Source organism: Arvicola amphibius, chromosome 5, assembly GCF_903992535.2.
Source record: "Arvicola amphibius chromosome 5, mArvAmp1.2, whole genome shotgun sequence".
Taxonomy (NCBI): Eukaryota; Metazoa; Chordata; class Mammalia; order Rodentia; family Cricetidae; genus Arvicola; species Arvicola amphibius.
Window position 1 is genome coordinate 50,747,667 of NC_052051.1, and position 15,381 is coordinate 50,763,047.

Sequence of the window (15,381 nt, forward strand, 5' to 3'; positions counted from 1 at the left end):
TGCAAGAGACAGTCATTCCAAACAGCCCTTGCTATTCTTGTTTTCTTCTGAGATACAGAACACGTTGAACTACTCTAGTCGGACATTTGAAACCATTGAATCTCTGAAATAATGAAGGATTATAGAGGAAAGAAATGCCCTTTAAAGCAAGTCTTCCTAAACAAACCCGAGACATCCTATATAAATATTGTACATGTTAGTTCTTAAAGATGTTCCAAGAAGGCCGAGTTCTTTTCCTTTTTCCATATGGGAACATTAAATCCTAGAATACCTAGGATCATGAATGAGAAATCAGATCCTTCAACAACTGCAAAGCACCTCCGTTTTCTTCTGCTATCTGAGAAAACAGCCACTCGTGTGTTCGGCTCATTCTCCTGCAGTGTTTGAGACAGAACTAGTGAAATTGCAGGCTTCCCCCTTTTCAGAGTAAGCAGCAAGAACGAAATCACGTCAGCATCACTTCCCGATTTCCTTTTTAATTGGCTAGTGTGCCATTGATCACCGGAGAGGAAGCGAGTAGATGAGGTTTGGTTTGGGCTTAGGAACCTGCAGTATTACCTTGTGCATTCGTTTCTATCATTTCCCACCACCTACCTGAAATGTAGTTATTTATTAGCATAATGTGGTTACAGATCTATCTGCAGGGCTTAACGATGAAAATTGAAGCTCTGTGATGATTTAGTTGAAAGTTACCGGAGCGTTCGCAAAGCTGTCAGGATTACAAGAGAAACCACATGAAGAAAATGCCTGCGCCGCTTGCTCTAAAGTGGGTATTCAAACATCATCAGCGCTCTTATCCGCAGAAAGCTTCTCTAATTTATAAGCTCCTGGACGAGGGATGACGGTAGCTGTAGGTCCAAGGGAAAGTGGCTCGTAGGAATGACATTAGGAGGAGTGATTGCGTGTTTTAACACATAAATCAGGAAACAGGACAAAAGAATTCCCCTGATTTGTTAATTTACTTGCCTCTTAAATGGTATCCCCAGTTAATAAATCATATAGAAAACATTAAAAATAAAAAAAGCACAAATCTCTTATTCAACAAGCAGCGTATACCACTTTTATGAACGGTGTGGTTTTAGTGGTCAATGGGAGAAAGAACTCACAAGTGTCTGCAGATGGAATTCAATCACTTTGCCAACAGGTGTTTATCGAGTGCTTTTTACAGACCAAGTATGGGCTCTTGTCGATGCTCAGCCACTTCATAACCACATACATCTGTGATTGCAACCGCTTGGGGACTCAGACGGTTCTGTGTGCTGTCCCTGAGGTTTCTGGGAGTGCTCAGAAGTCTGCCATGAGTCTCTTGACCCTTCTTGGTTCTTTGTGTCTGAGCTAACTATGCTTGAACTCTGTAGACTCGAGTCCCAGTGCACAGAAGTAGCAGATCTGGGCTGAAATTTTTCTCTCATTTCCCCGATGCCTCCATGACCACAGGATTATAGGAATCGACACTAGAAATCTGTCTGAGTTTGATGTTGGTGTGGCCCTGTGACCTAGGACTGGCAGTACCATTGCTGCGAGCACTCTGGGTCACAGTGTTCAGCTAGTTCGTTATTTTATTCTGCCTGTGACCATGACCTTTCCCTGCGACCATGACCTCTCACTGCGATTGTATCTTCATATGCCATTCTGGTGGTCTCTGGTCTCCTTACACAACCTCAAGATATCAGTTCCTTTCACGTACTAAGCACCCCTAAAATCTGCACCCACAAGGCTGAGATATGCGTATGTGTATTTTTTAATTTTTTTTTAAAGCTGAAAACAAAATTCTTTTTCATACAATATAGTCTGAGCATGGTTTACCTCCCCCGACTCTTCTCAGATCCTGCCCAGCTCTCCACCACTTCTTCATACTGTCTTTCTGTCTATCTTAAAAAATAAACAGCCAGCTGGGCGGTGGTGGTGCACACCTTTAATCCCAGCACTAGGGAGGCAGAGGCAGGTGGATCTCTCTGAGTTTGAGGTCAGCTTGGTCTACAAGAGCTAGTTCCAGGACAGGCTCCAAAGCTACAGAGAAACCCTGTCTTGAAAAACCAAAAAAAAAAAAAAAAAAAAAAAACCAAAAAAAAAAACCAAAAAAAAACCCAAAACAAAAACAAACCGAAAAGAAACAAATAAACCCCCAGAATTTAGAAGAAAAAAAAAAAAAACATAGGAAACACCACACGCACACCCATACCCACATACACACACACTAAAATACAAAACCAGAAACCATAATATCCAAGCAAAATACCAATAAACAAAAACTGCCCAAACAAAGCAATCTGACACAGAAGTTTTCAAAACTACCAGTGAGTTAACTTTGTGTTGGCTACTTACTACTGAGTATGGGACCTACTGTGAAGTGGGGTTAATATACCCAGTGAGACTCCACCAGAGCAAAAAAAATAAATAAATTCCTTTGCAAGGGGATTTCAATTAGAGATAGAAAACAGATTATACCCGAGGAATTTGGGGCTGGTGGTCTTGGGAATATAACCACTAGGCCCAAACTAAACAGGCATGAAGTTCAAGGCAGAGCAGCCAGCCAGCAATTTACAGAAGTAAACACATAGATATACTAGGAACCAACCACAAAGACAAAATCCAAATGCTGATATGGCTCATAGAAAGAAATGAGGTTGAAGTCTGGGGACAGTAATTAGAAACATGGGTTTTGTGGTAAAGATAAATTAACTGACAAAGAACCAAGTGATCTATATCCAGATCTTCAGGATGGAGAGTTACAGCTTATGTGTGGTTTACCATTCAATACACAAATATCGAACTTCTCTGAAGCAGTGTGCTGGGCGGTGGTGACCCAGGGGTGATTCAACTGGCCTTTCGGTAGCTTCTGGTTTCAGAAAGCGTTGGAAAGATACGGCCTGGAAATATATGACACTTCTTTACACGTGTCCTGTGAACTAAGAAGAGATTGGTACCTAGCCCAGTTGTCATCAGAGGAGCTTCATCTAGCAACTGATGGAAACACAGTCAAACATTAGGCGGAGCCCAGGGCATCCTGGAGAAGACAGGGAGAAAGGACTGTAGAGGGACGGTCAAGGACACCACAAGGAAACTCACAGAATCAACCAACCTAGACCCTCTGCAATATGCTCTAGTTGTGTAGCTTGGTCTTCTTGTGGGACTCCTAACAGTAGGAACAGGGCTGTCTCTGTCTCTACTGGCTTTTGGAACCCTGCTCCTCATACTGCTTTTCCTTGCCCAGCCTTGATACAAGGAAGGGTGCTTAGTCTTACTGCAACTAGATGTGCCATGTTTTGTTGATACTCATGGGAGCCCTGCCCTTTCCTTCTATTTCCTAAACAGAAATAGAAGAGGAGTGTATTGAGGGATGGAAATAGAAGGGGATAAGACGAGGAAGAAGAAACTGAGACCAGGATGTAAATAAATAAATAAATTAAAAAAAGAAAAAAATAAATGGACAACCAAATAAAAAGGAATGACTTCTCTACCTTTAAATGGGAAGAGACAATCCAAAAGAATAACTTCTGACCCAAGAAAATATATGAACTTCAAATTTCAATATTTGTGAATGAAATATATAGGAATACCTCCAAGCTTATACAGCTTTGTGTTACTGTCCATGGCCACCTTGGGGACAGAGACTACCTAAGCCACACATGCTAGAAAATTCAGCGTTCTTATGCCCCCGGGACAAGAGAGTGAGTGACATAAGAAGTATAAGACTTAAGCAAAAACATGGAGGTAAAGATGTCCTCACATGTGTTTCTGGGGCAGAGGTTGTAAAGGAGGTTTAGTGTACACTTTCCGGATTCTCTCTTCATTGGCTGTCACCTATACAAGAACCCAGAAGGAACAAGATAAAGAAATGAGCATTCGGTAATATACTTACTTTATAAGCAGTAGCAACAATACTTCAACTTATTCATTATTCTACTTTTTACACACAAGCCCGACTTCTGCTGCCTTACCCACTGTCCCCTATGTGTTATAAAAACACTGTTTGGCCAAGATAGCCTACACGAGATGGAGAGATAGGGCTATGTATCAGACATCTGCAAGGTATGCTTTCCAACCCTCAGCAACCCCAGTGTTCTACAGGGTTCTACAGTGAATTTTCAAGTGTGGCCTGAGGAAAGGGTTCTCTTTTGAGAGACTCCTTCCTCCTGGAACCTAGGATGGGGAGACGGGATTCTGATGCCAGCGAGAAAGGCTGTACTATCGAACATGGCCAATCTCTTCCCCCTCATTTGGCTGAGGATTGCTGAGGGAGGTAACAGATCCAGGACTCTTAAGCCCAGTTTTCCTTTTACCTTGGGGTTTGTCAGGTGAAAGTGCAAGCTCATCTTCTGATGGGGTCCACATGGGTTCAGGGAGAGGAGAACAGCACAGGGCGGGTTAGAACATCTTGCTTGCGTCCTCACGCTGCCTGCCAGCAGCTTTGCGACTTGAAGAGATTTACTTGTCTTCCACGCTCTGGCGATTTTTAAATGAGAAGAAGTAATAGCAGCTTTATCACAGGGTTATTGTGAGGATTAAATAAATTAGTCCACAAAAGCAATTTAGAATATCTGGCACACAGGTGGGTACTTAATGTTTGCAGTGACAATAGTAATGATGGTGGTCATGCCAGTGACGGTCATGAACATAGTGGATTGTGATGATGCTAGAGGCAGTGTGATGACCATGGTGATGGTGGTGATGCTGCTGATGATAATGATGACCATGGTGACGGTGGTGATGCTGATGATGATAATGATGGCCATGGTGATGGCAATGATGCTGATGCTGATGCTGACCATGGTGATGGCAATGATGCTGCTGATAATGATGACCATGGTGATGGTGGTGATGCCGATGATGATAATGATGACCATGGTGATGGCAATGATGCTGATGATGATAATGATGACCATGGTGATGGTGGTGATGCCGATGATGATAATGATGACCATGGTGATGGTGGTGATGCCGATGATGATAATGATGGCCATGGTGATGGTGGTGATGCCGATGATGATAATGATGGCCATGGTGATGGTGGTGATGCCGATGATGATAATGATGACCATGGTAATGGTGGTGATGCTGCTGCTGATAATGATCACCATGGTGATGGTGGTGATACTGCTGATGATAATGATGACCATGGTGATGGCAATGATGCTGATGATAATGATGACCATGGTGATGGCAATGATGCTGATGATGATAATGATGACCATGGTGACGGTGGTGATGCTGAAGGTGATGGTGACCTTTTTGACCTTTCTCCGTTAGCGATACCAGAGTCAACCATAAACACTATTTAAGAATCTTGATACTCTAGTTGCATCTCCCCCGACTCGAGGTCCTTTTCAGAGTTTTCTCTAGATCCCCATTATCATTTATTTATTTTCCAACCTCTGTTCTGTCCCCTTAATCCTGATTATGATGACCTAGCACGTGTGCCAAGGTACCAGTTTGTTATCAGTGTGAGCAGCAGGGGGTGACTCAACACTACAGCAAACCACAGATGACCTGCTTTCTAACTTAGATCACCTGTCATTCCCTGTGCCTCAGAAACAGAGGCCACCACAGGTTTGTCATACTGAATTGAATTCTGTTCTTGCTCTGACAGTGATGAAGGTCCCATTCTCAAAAATGTATTGCTGCCTTAAATCAGCCTTGAGTTTGAGGGCTGGACAGGTATCCAGTTACTTATGTTGAAGTCCTTGGTGCCTTCCATTGGGCTATTCTGTCCTAGGAAACAGTTTTACACCCCAACCTGACTGACACAAAGAATGTGTTATGATTCTTCAGGAGAGTTGATCCTTATCCACAGTTTTCAGGGAGCCTTCTACCCTTGCTTGCTTCCTTATCTGTGGCTGACTAATTTGTTATTGACTCAGCGTCCTTCTCCTTGCACTTGGCTGCTCACCTCCATGGCAGAGATACTTGAAAAGGCCTGACTGGATTGTAGAGAGGTGGACGTTTCAGCTATCAATTTCTGTGGAACAAATGACCCTAAACTTAGCTGCCTGAAACAGCAGGCGTCTGTTATCTCAGTTGCAGTGGACCAAGAGACTGGAAGTGGCATCCTTAGGTTAGAAGGACTTGGGATCTCAGAATGCTACAAGTAAAACATCACCCAGGAAAGCAGTCATCTGAGAGGTAGAAGACACCCCAAGATCATTGGTTGAGATACTGGCTGGAGGCTTCAGTCTCTTGCCATGGTGGCCTCACAAAAGGCTAATCACACAATCCAGTAGCTTCCTCCATGTGAGCAGAGATCTGTGGAAGTGGCAACTATCGATTTTATAACATGGTACGGATGAGGGGCACCTCTGTGCAGTGTGTTCATTCAGTGCCCTGGGGGAAAGGCTACACTGAGTCTGCCACAAGGGGAGCCTGGGCATCACAGCCTGCCCTCTGGTTTCTCATTTTCTCACCAGCGTCACAGGCAGCCACCTTCATTCTTGCCCGAGGCCCCAGCATTCAATATTTAAAAGATGAATCAGCTTGTATTAAACCAGACTGAGGAGAAGATGTGGCTCCTCATGTGTCCTTTCTCAAAGATAGTTCAACGCAACTCAAGCACAGCGTCTCTTCACCTGTGAAATGAGAAAATCCACTTCTCCATCTGCTGCTGCACCAGTGGACAGTGCAGGGAACACAGAATAACCACCTTGGGTATTCCTGTCCATGAAGGAGAAAAGGGGAGTCATTGGTGCTTCAGAAACAGCAATCCTACTTCCAGTTGAAAGATTCAAACATTCTTTGACTAAGTGTGGAAGTCTGGGAATAATTCTCCATGGGCCAGAGGCTTTTGCATCCTTTCTGAGTCTTCTATCTTTTTTTGTGTGGGCAGGTGAGGGGTGGGCAGGTGCACAAGAGTGTGCAGGTGGGGGTGGGCAGGTGCACAAGAGTGTGCAGGTGGGGGTGGGTAGGTGCACAGGTGTGTGCAGGTGTGAGGCAGACAGGTGCACAAAAGTGTCCAAATGAGGGGTGGACAGGTTCACAAGAGTGTGCAGGTGAGGAGTGGGAAGGTGCACAGGTGTGTGCAGGTGAGGAGTGGACAGGTGCATAGTAGTATGCAGGTAAGGGGTGGGCAGGTGCACAGGAGTGTGCAGGTGAGGGGTGGGCAGGTGCACAGTAATATGCAGGTGAGGGGTGGGCAGGTGAACAGTAGTATGAAGGTGAGGGGTGGGGAGGGGACAACTTTGGAGCTTGTTCCTTGGGTGCTTTAAGATAACAGCATCAATATCAATATATTTACTATATAATATATTTACATATAATAAATATATAACAGGTAATAATAAAATTATTACTAATCGTTTTTTTATATAGTGTCTCTCACTGGTCCAGAGCTCTCTAAGTAGACTGGCCTAGGTGGACAGATCTGCCCATCTCTGACTCCCCAGCTCTAGGATCATAAATGTACAACCCCAAGTCTGGCTTTCCCATAGAGATCTGTGGCTTAGCCTCAGGTCCTGGAGTTGGCAAAGCAAGCGCTTTCCCGACTTTCTCCGTAGCAGTCATGGCATCTGTGAGGACAGCTTGTATTTTCTTCGTTTCCCTGCATCTCCATTCTTGTCACACTCACTGGCCAGAAGTTCTAGCATGGGGAGGGAGCAGGAGGGGTGAGAGGCGAGTCTTCAGAGATGAGACGCTTGGTTTTTATGAATCAGCTGGACCAGGCCATGGGATATCCAGATAGCTGGCTAAATATCAGTTCTGGGTGTGTCTAAGAAATGTTTCTAAAAGTGATCTGCCTTTGAATTGGTAGGCTGAATGTAACTGGTGCCTCTCAGAAGTGTGGGTGGATCATTCAATCCATCAGGAGCCTGAATAGAAACCAGAAAAAAAAAAAAAAAAAAAAAAAAAAAAAAAAAAAAAAAAAAAAAAAAAAAAAAAAACCCAAACCAAACAGCCCAGGAACATTGGATTTACCCAACCTCTGGCCACCCTACCCCAGGCTGGCTGCTTGATAAGAACACCACCCCTCTGCTCTCGCACTCCTGCTTCTTAGTTAACTGTGGCCTAAAATCCTCTTTTCTCTCACCTTCTCTCTTCCCTTCTCCCTCCCTTCCTCCTTTCCTCCCTCCCACCCTCCCTCCCTCCCTTTTTTTCTCTCCCTTCCACAAGTTGCTGTGTTCCTCTGGAGAACCATGGTCAACAGGAGAAATGTTCTGAGTTTTTCTCAACCCACTGTGGTGCTAACTGTAGATATTTTTTTGCTTCATTCTGCTTTTGAGACAGGTTCTCACTGTACTCCAGGCTGAAATGGAACTCACCCCATAGTTCAGAATGGCCTCTAACTCCAGGCTCCTAGCCCAGCCTCCTGAATGCTGGGGATTACATATGCGAAACCATCTGTACCTGAGGATTGTTCTGAAGGCTTTAAAGGTCAACTTATTTAATAGTTATGTTTCCTCTTCTTAAGTTTATTGATAAGTCATTACCTAGGATATGATTTCTCTTGGTGAATATTTCATGTGTTTTATAAACAATATCCTGCTATTGTTTCTTCTATAAATGTTAATTAGGCCAAATTGATTTTGTTTGTGTCTATATATTCTTATTTATTTTTGAATATTTTTCTGTAAAGTAATGAAAGAAAGGTGTGCAATTTCTAAATACAACTATAGAATTAGCCATTTCTATTTCCCATTCTATTTCTTTGGTTGACTTTAGTCTGATGCTTTGTCCTTATAGAGCAGTGGCTCTCAACCTTCCTAACGCTGCGACTCTTTAATACAGCTCCTCATGGTGTGGTGACCCCAGCCATACAATTATTTCATTGCTACTTTATACTATAATTTTCCTACTGTTACGGATCATGATGTAAGTATTTGATATGCAGCCCCAAAGGGGTTGCGATCCACAGGTTGAGAACTACTGTTCTGAATGACTAACCAGGTGGTATAAGACAACTGAGCCCAAGATATGTACTTGAGAGCTGCATTGAGGGGGTCACGGAACTGGCTTTTATAACCCTCCATTTATCTGTAGTCAGACATGAAAAGCAGGCTACCCCAGAAGGTAGGCCTGATCGTGGTGAGATAACTCTTTTCAGCTGAGGTTCATAGCTCACAGCCTTCTCCCAGTAAGTAACCCTCCCAAATAACTGGGGAGCAAGTCTTCATTCTAGAAGGAATGCGAAGACCTAGGTAAGATGTGACTGACCAAATTCAAGATGTCTCCTTGGGTTTAGATTTTAGCTAACCAGCACTTTAGTATAATTAGGCTTATGTGATATTCGTATTTTATTCAGAAATCTTAATTTAGGGCTTGTATGTTTCAGTGAGTTGATCCTCTCAACAATATTTAATATCTTTTTTTTACTATTATTTCCCTTGACATGAAGTTTACATGGTTTGACATTAACAGCCACCGAAGTTTCCTTACTTCCTCTGGCTTTACTTTGTTTGTGTAGTATTTTCAGGAAACACCCATCAAAAGACTGACATTGTTCTGTCCTAAAACAATGGCAGTAATAACTAAAATGTGCTATCAGAAACTGAGTTTAAATATTATGGTAGTGACTGTGTTCTCTCTGCTAAGCAATCTGCCAAATGCTGTATTATTCAATAATCCCAGATACTGTGATTATCTCTGTTTCCAACAGTTAATAGAGGGGATTGCTAAAATGATATATTTGTTAGCTAAAATCACACTATAACTAAGTAATAGACTCAGAACGCCAAGTTTGGTCCGTTTCTAGGATTTAATGTCTTAACCACTAGATTATTCTCGTCGTCTTATTTTTGAGCTTGGGGTTGCTGATGGCTTTCCCCTTACAATGGGTCAGTTAGTAAGTAGGTTACATGTGCAGGCCGTAGAGTTTCTCTGACAGCTGCGGCCTCTCCCTATAACACAAAAGCACCTGTGGCATAGTCTTGGCCATCTTCCAATAAAGCGCTATTTAGAGAACAGGCGGCGAGTTGGGCTGTTTTGAGATGTCATTTACCAAGTCCTCTAAGTTTTAGGTGGATTCCTTAGTTTCTATCTGCTGAGATCTGTATTTCTCTTGTTCTTATTTTGTAAGTTCATTCCGGGTCATCATAGCTAGCAGCAAAGCTTAATTCATCTTTCAAGTTAGCCATATGTGCTTTAAATCAAACCTATTTTCCCCATTATGAGATTTTTTTTTTAGTGTATTTGTCCGTCTTTGCAGTATCTCAAAGGCATTGTGGGAACACTGGATGGCAGGGCTCTGCCAAGGGGAATAGGAAGGGAGCGCTTCATGGTAGGGTAAGGCTTCACTGCAGCCTGCCTGTGGGATCTTGAATCACTGAGGGTTATCCAGTGCACAGCTGCACACAGCTGCACACAACTCCAGTGGTCACTCCCCTGAAAGAGTCACTTAGGTCCTCCTGTGGGCTTCCAATTTCAGTTGTCATGGGACTGAATCCTTAAAGAGAAGCCCTCTGTGTCCTTCTTGGAGGTGTGCTGGGTAGGACACAGGCACCCTTGTTCTTGCAGTGTGGGCCAAGTGTCCTGAAGTGTGCCTTTGGGGTGCCACTCTCACTGCCTAGTTCCAGACTTTGAAGTCTTACAAAATGAAAGAGGAACGTTCCTTCTACAAGATAGTCTATAATTATAAATTCACTGTTTACTGCAGGGTAATAAAAACACCAGATCTCTCCTTCTCTCTCTCTTTCTCATGCACACACACACGCAAATGCACACACACACACACACACACACACACACACACACAAATATCAATGACAAATGCAAAATACTTAGGAATAAATTTAAAGGTCAGTGGTTCTAAGACATAAGAACATTCTAAACTTTTTTTGAAAATATTGAAAAATGGAAACAAAATGAGAAGACAACATTTCATTAATATAGTTTTGACAAAATCATCATTAGATGGATTGTAGTTATCTAAGAACCGATGGCTTTGTTTTTTTAGAGGGGACCGTCTTGAGTTGGGATTTCTAGGAGGCTGGCTGGACTGCAGTTTCCTTGCAGGGCTTTGGGTTTCCAGTGCTATGGCCTGGGGAAGGGGTAGTGAATGGGGCAAGCTGAGAAAGGCCTGCATGGCAATTGGAAGAGGGCTCCCCTATGCTCATGGGCAGTCCTACTATGAGCTCAGACCTCGAGAACTGCACTGAGCTGAGACAGAGGACTGGCTTGTGCGGCCCCTCATCCACAGGCAATCATCCAGTGCATGCTATTTCTGGAAGGAGACCTGATCAAGGGGAGCTGTACTTTTCTCCAGCCAAGTGTACATCTGCAGCAATATCCTGGCAGGACACCTAGCATCTGGGGAGTAAGTATTTGCTCTGGGATGAAGACCTGGTGGCTCATCACAACATTGGCCAGAGACAGGAAACTGCACACAATTTCTGTCTTTCTAGTTTGAAACAACAATAATAAAAAGCAATAGTGTGTATTACCAATATAAAACAATATAAACAATATAAAACAATAGTTTTAACCAAGAAGAATGATGGGGAATTTTCTTCAAGATATTGTAATGCACTAGGGACTGGCCTGTAACCACCAACACTAACTGACTTGCATAAGGATACATAGGCTGACTGACAGAAGAGAAACACAAGCCCGGAGCTATATAAACTGACAAGATGACCCTCCATGGTACAGTTAAGGGGAACGTTTTTATTGTAGCTATGAGAGAGAGAGAGAGAGAGAGAGAGAGAGAGAGAGAGAATGGCTGAGGCATCTGGAACAGTCCAGAGTAGAGGGAGAAAGCAGTGAAGGCTGAGAGGAAGCCTGAACGTGGCCAGCAGACTGGACCTGGGCACGAGAGAAGCAGGAACAGGGCAGAGAGAAATGGACATAAGGAAAGGGAGAGCACGGGAAAGCAGAAAGGTGGGGAGGAGGGACACACACATACACTGAGTGTATCCAAAATCGCGGGGTTATAAGAAGTAGCCGATGGGAAGAAAGTCCATAAGTTGGGCAAGTTCTGGGAAGCCCTGAGAGCAGTTGCGAGGGGCTAGGAGGCTAGCGTGAAATATGTACTGGTTGCTTGCGATACCGAGAGAGCCTGGAGACCAGCATGCACTTTTGCATATTGACAGACTCTACAGACAGCCATTTGTCCCTTCCACGTTTATGAATTTGGGGAAATGGAGTTTCCTTTGGACTCGACAAGAACCATTGTCTGATTCCTTAAGACGTGCTGCATCTGAGGTCATACCCGCTGCTTGACGTCACGAGGGACTTGTGTCTCTCTGGAGCCATTTGCCAAAGTAAACCCTTCCTTCTCTAAGTTGCTTTGGTCATAGTGTTTTATCATAGCAATGGAAAAGTGGCTAATACAGGAGTCGTTCTAGAGAAACAGAATACCTGAACTGACGACATGACCTCTGCATGGTTAAGGGGAAGGTCTTTTTTAAATTGTAGATATGAGAGAGAAAAAAGGCAGGGACATCTGGAAGAGTCCAGAGCAGAGGGAGAAAGAAGTAGATTGAATATGGGCAGCAGACTGAACACGGCAGGAGAGAAGCAGGAACAGAGAGGAGTAGGGGAAGCAGGGAAACAGAGAGAAGGAGGATATCAAATATAGCAGGGTTGTAAAGAGAATGAGCAGTTGGGGAGAGAAACCAGGGAGCTGGAGGGAATTTAGGGTAGGAGAGGAGGTGAGAAGGGGCAGGATGCTAACATGGACTTTGAAATGTGTAACAGGTACTTGTGATACCGAGGGAGTCAGGAGGCCAGCATGGGCTTTGCTATACTAATAGCTACAATGGACAGCCATTTGTCCCTTCTGCCAGTGATAGGGGAAATGACTCCTTTTGGTAGAGGGGAACTGACTTTACAAGTTCCTGAGGAACTAACTGTCAGGAATCTTCCTACATTTCAGGTTGAGCCCATTTCTAGATATTTGCGGAAATATCTGAGTTTCCTTTGGACCTGACAAAGAATAGTAAGGATTAATTTTTATGGTGAACTTGGTGGTATCTGGATCTGTCTCTTCAACTCAAGGAAATCTATGGCTATTCCCCTGGTAGCATGAGGAACACTGAAAACCGCATTATGAAACCTTTGATGGGTTTAGTAAGTTAAATGGATCCAATACTCCCACTTTACCTCTTGGGTGAAGCATGAAATGTAGGACTCTTAAAAAATGCTTTTTAACAATTTATGGAAAAATGAAAAAACAAACAAACAAGGATTCGGTCTGGTTGCTTCTAGTATCTCCGGATGAACTGATAAAGAAAAATCATGAGCTCAGCAATAAAATTAACCGGCCCCAGATTTGCATAAACAGTCTAAAGAAGCGGTGTTCAGCCTTCCTAGTGCTGCAGTCCTTTAATACAGTCCTCATGTTGTGGTGACCCCCAACGATAAAATTATTTCATTGCTACTTCATAACTGTAATTTTGCTACTGTTATGAATTATGGCATAAATATCTGATATGCAGAATATCTGCTATGCCACCCCCATAGGATCACAACCCGCAGGTTGTTCTAAGCGTGCCCTAGAAGAGAATCTTCTCTTCAGTAGCCACAGAATGCAAGTTGCTGAATATCAAAGCCAAGCCTTCATTATAAAATTAACTAATCTGTGGCAGGAATTCAAATCCCTGCCTGGGAGCAAAGGTACTGGTAAGTGCCAAGTGGAATCCTGTAACTCGGGGTGGAGATGTGTGACAGGAGGACCTGGATGAGCCTGAGGACTTTGAACTCTTAACTTCTGAAGGGTCTGTCTCACCTGAGGAATCAGTTTCTCCATTCTCTGTAGAGTAAGCATCCTACTCACCTCCTGCAGCATATCCCAGTAAAGACTAAAGGCTAACAGTTCTGCAGGAATCCCCAGGTCTCTGGTGCCAGAGTGGGCCTGCTAAGACACCCAGACTAATGGAAAACCAAAACAAAACAACTAAAACAACCACTGGATTCTTGGCCCCTCCAGTCTGAGACAGTCATTGCGGGACTGCCTGGACCACATCTTGTAATCCAGTCTAATAAATCCCCCTTTAAAACATTTATTTATTCTATAAGTTATGTTCCTTTAGAGAACTTTTACAGAATCAGTGCATGTGTGTGTGTGTGTGTGTGTGTGTGTGTGTGTGTGTATGTATGCAGATCAAAGTCAATTGTGGTTGTCATTCTTCAGGATCTGTGTGCCTTGTTGAGACAGGGTCTCTCACTATGACCTGGAGTTGCCAATGAGGCTAGACTGGCCATCATGTAGCCCCAGGGATCTACCTGTCTATACTTCACCAGGATTGGTATTATAGGTGCACCACAGTATTCTTGGATTTTTATGTGGGTTCTAGGGTTCAAATTCTGGTCCTTATGCAAGCAGGTTACTGGAAGAACTATCTTCCTAACCGTCTCCTCCTCCTCTTCTTTTTTTTTTTCTTTTTACTTTTATTTTGAGACAGGTGCTCCTTAATTTGCCCAGGCTAGGCTCGAACTGATGATCCTCTTGCAATACCCTCCCGAGTAGTTGGGGTTGCACAACTGGGCTTGGCTTTAATGTGTTATTATGGTCTCTGTTTCACACAGGAGCAGACCAAGGACTGGACAGGGCTAGCAGGTACTCGAGTTAACTCAAGTCAAGTTAAACAAGGACCACAGAAAGTGCAGCTCTGAACCAGTTTAGAATGGGCTACGTTATAAACGAACATAAATGACAGCGACATCCCAGCAAAGAGCTTTCACAGGAAAGACTGATTCATTTCCATTTATGGGCATGAATATTTTGTTTCCATGTATGTATGTCCTCTACACGTGTGCCTAGTGCCAGAAGAGAGCATCAGATTCCCCGAACTCGAGTTACAAATGGTTATGAGCCACCCTGATGGTGCTGGGAACTAAGCCTGGGTCCTCTTCAAGAGCAACATGGGCTCCTAACCACCGAGTCATCTCTCCAGCTCCTTGCAAGCAAATATTAAGACAGAAAAGTAAAGTAGAATGCCAAGAGTAGGGAAATAGCTACTTTACCACAGCTACTGAGAAAGCTGAGTTCAAATTTTTGAAAGAATTTTTTAAAAGGTTTAGCAATATTTTATTAAACGTTTGGTCCCAGATATGCTAAAAAAGGGTTATCTTAAGAAAAGTGTATGTATATGTGTTTATGTGTTCGCATGTGCATACATGTACTCATATATATTTGTGTGTATGAATGTTTGTGTGCATGTATGCATGTATGTGTAAGCATGTTTGTCCATATGCCTGTCTGTGTTTGTGGACATATGTGTGCATGTATGTGCGTGTGTATCTGAAGTAATGACAAGGTTTTATCTCTTAAAGAAGAAGGTATTTTTGAGCTGGATGTGGTGGCACACGTCTTTAATCCCAGCTCCTAGGAGGCAGAGGCAGAGACAGGTGGATCTCTGAGTTTGAGGCTAACCTGGTTTACAGAGTGAGTTCTAGGACAGCCATGGTTACCCAGTGAAATAGTGTCTCAAAGAAATAAATAAAAATGAAAAAAGA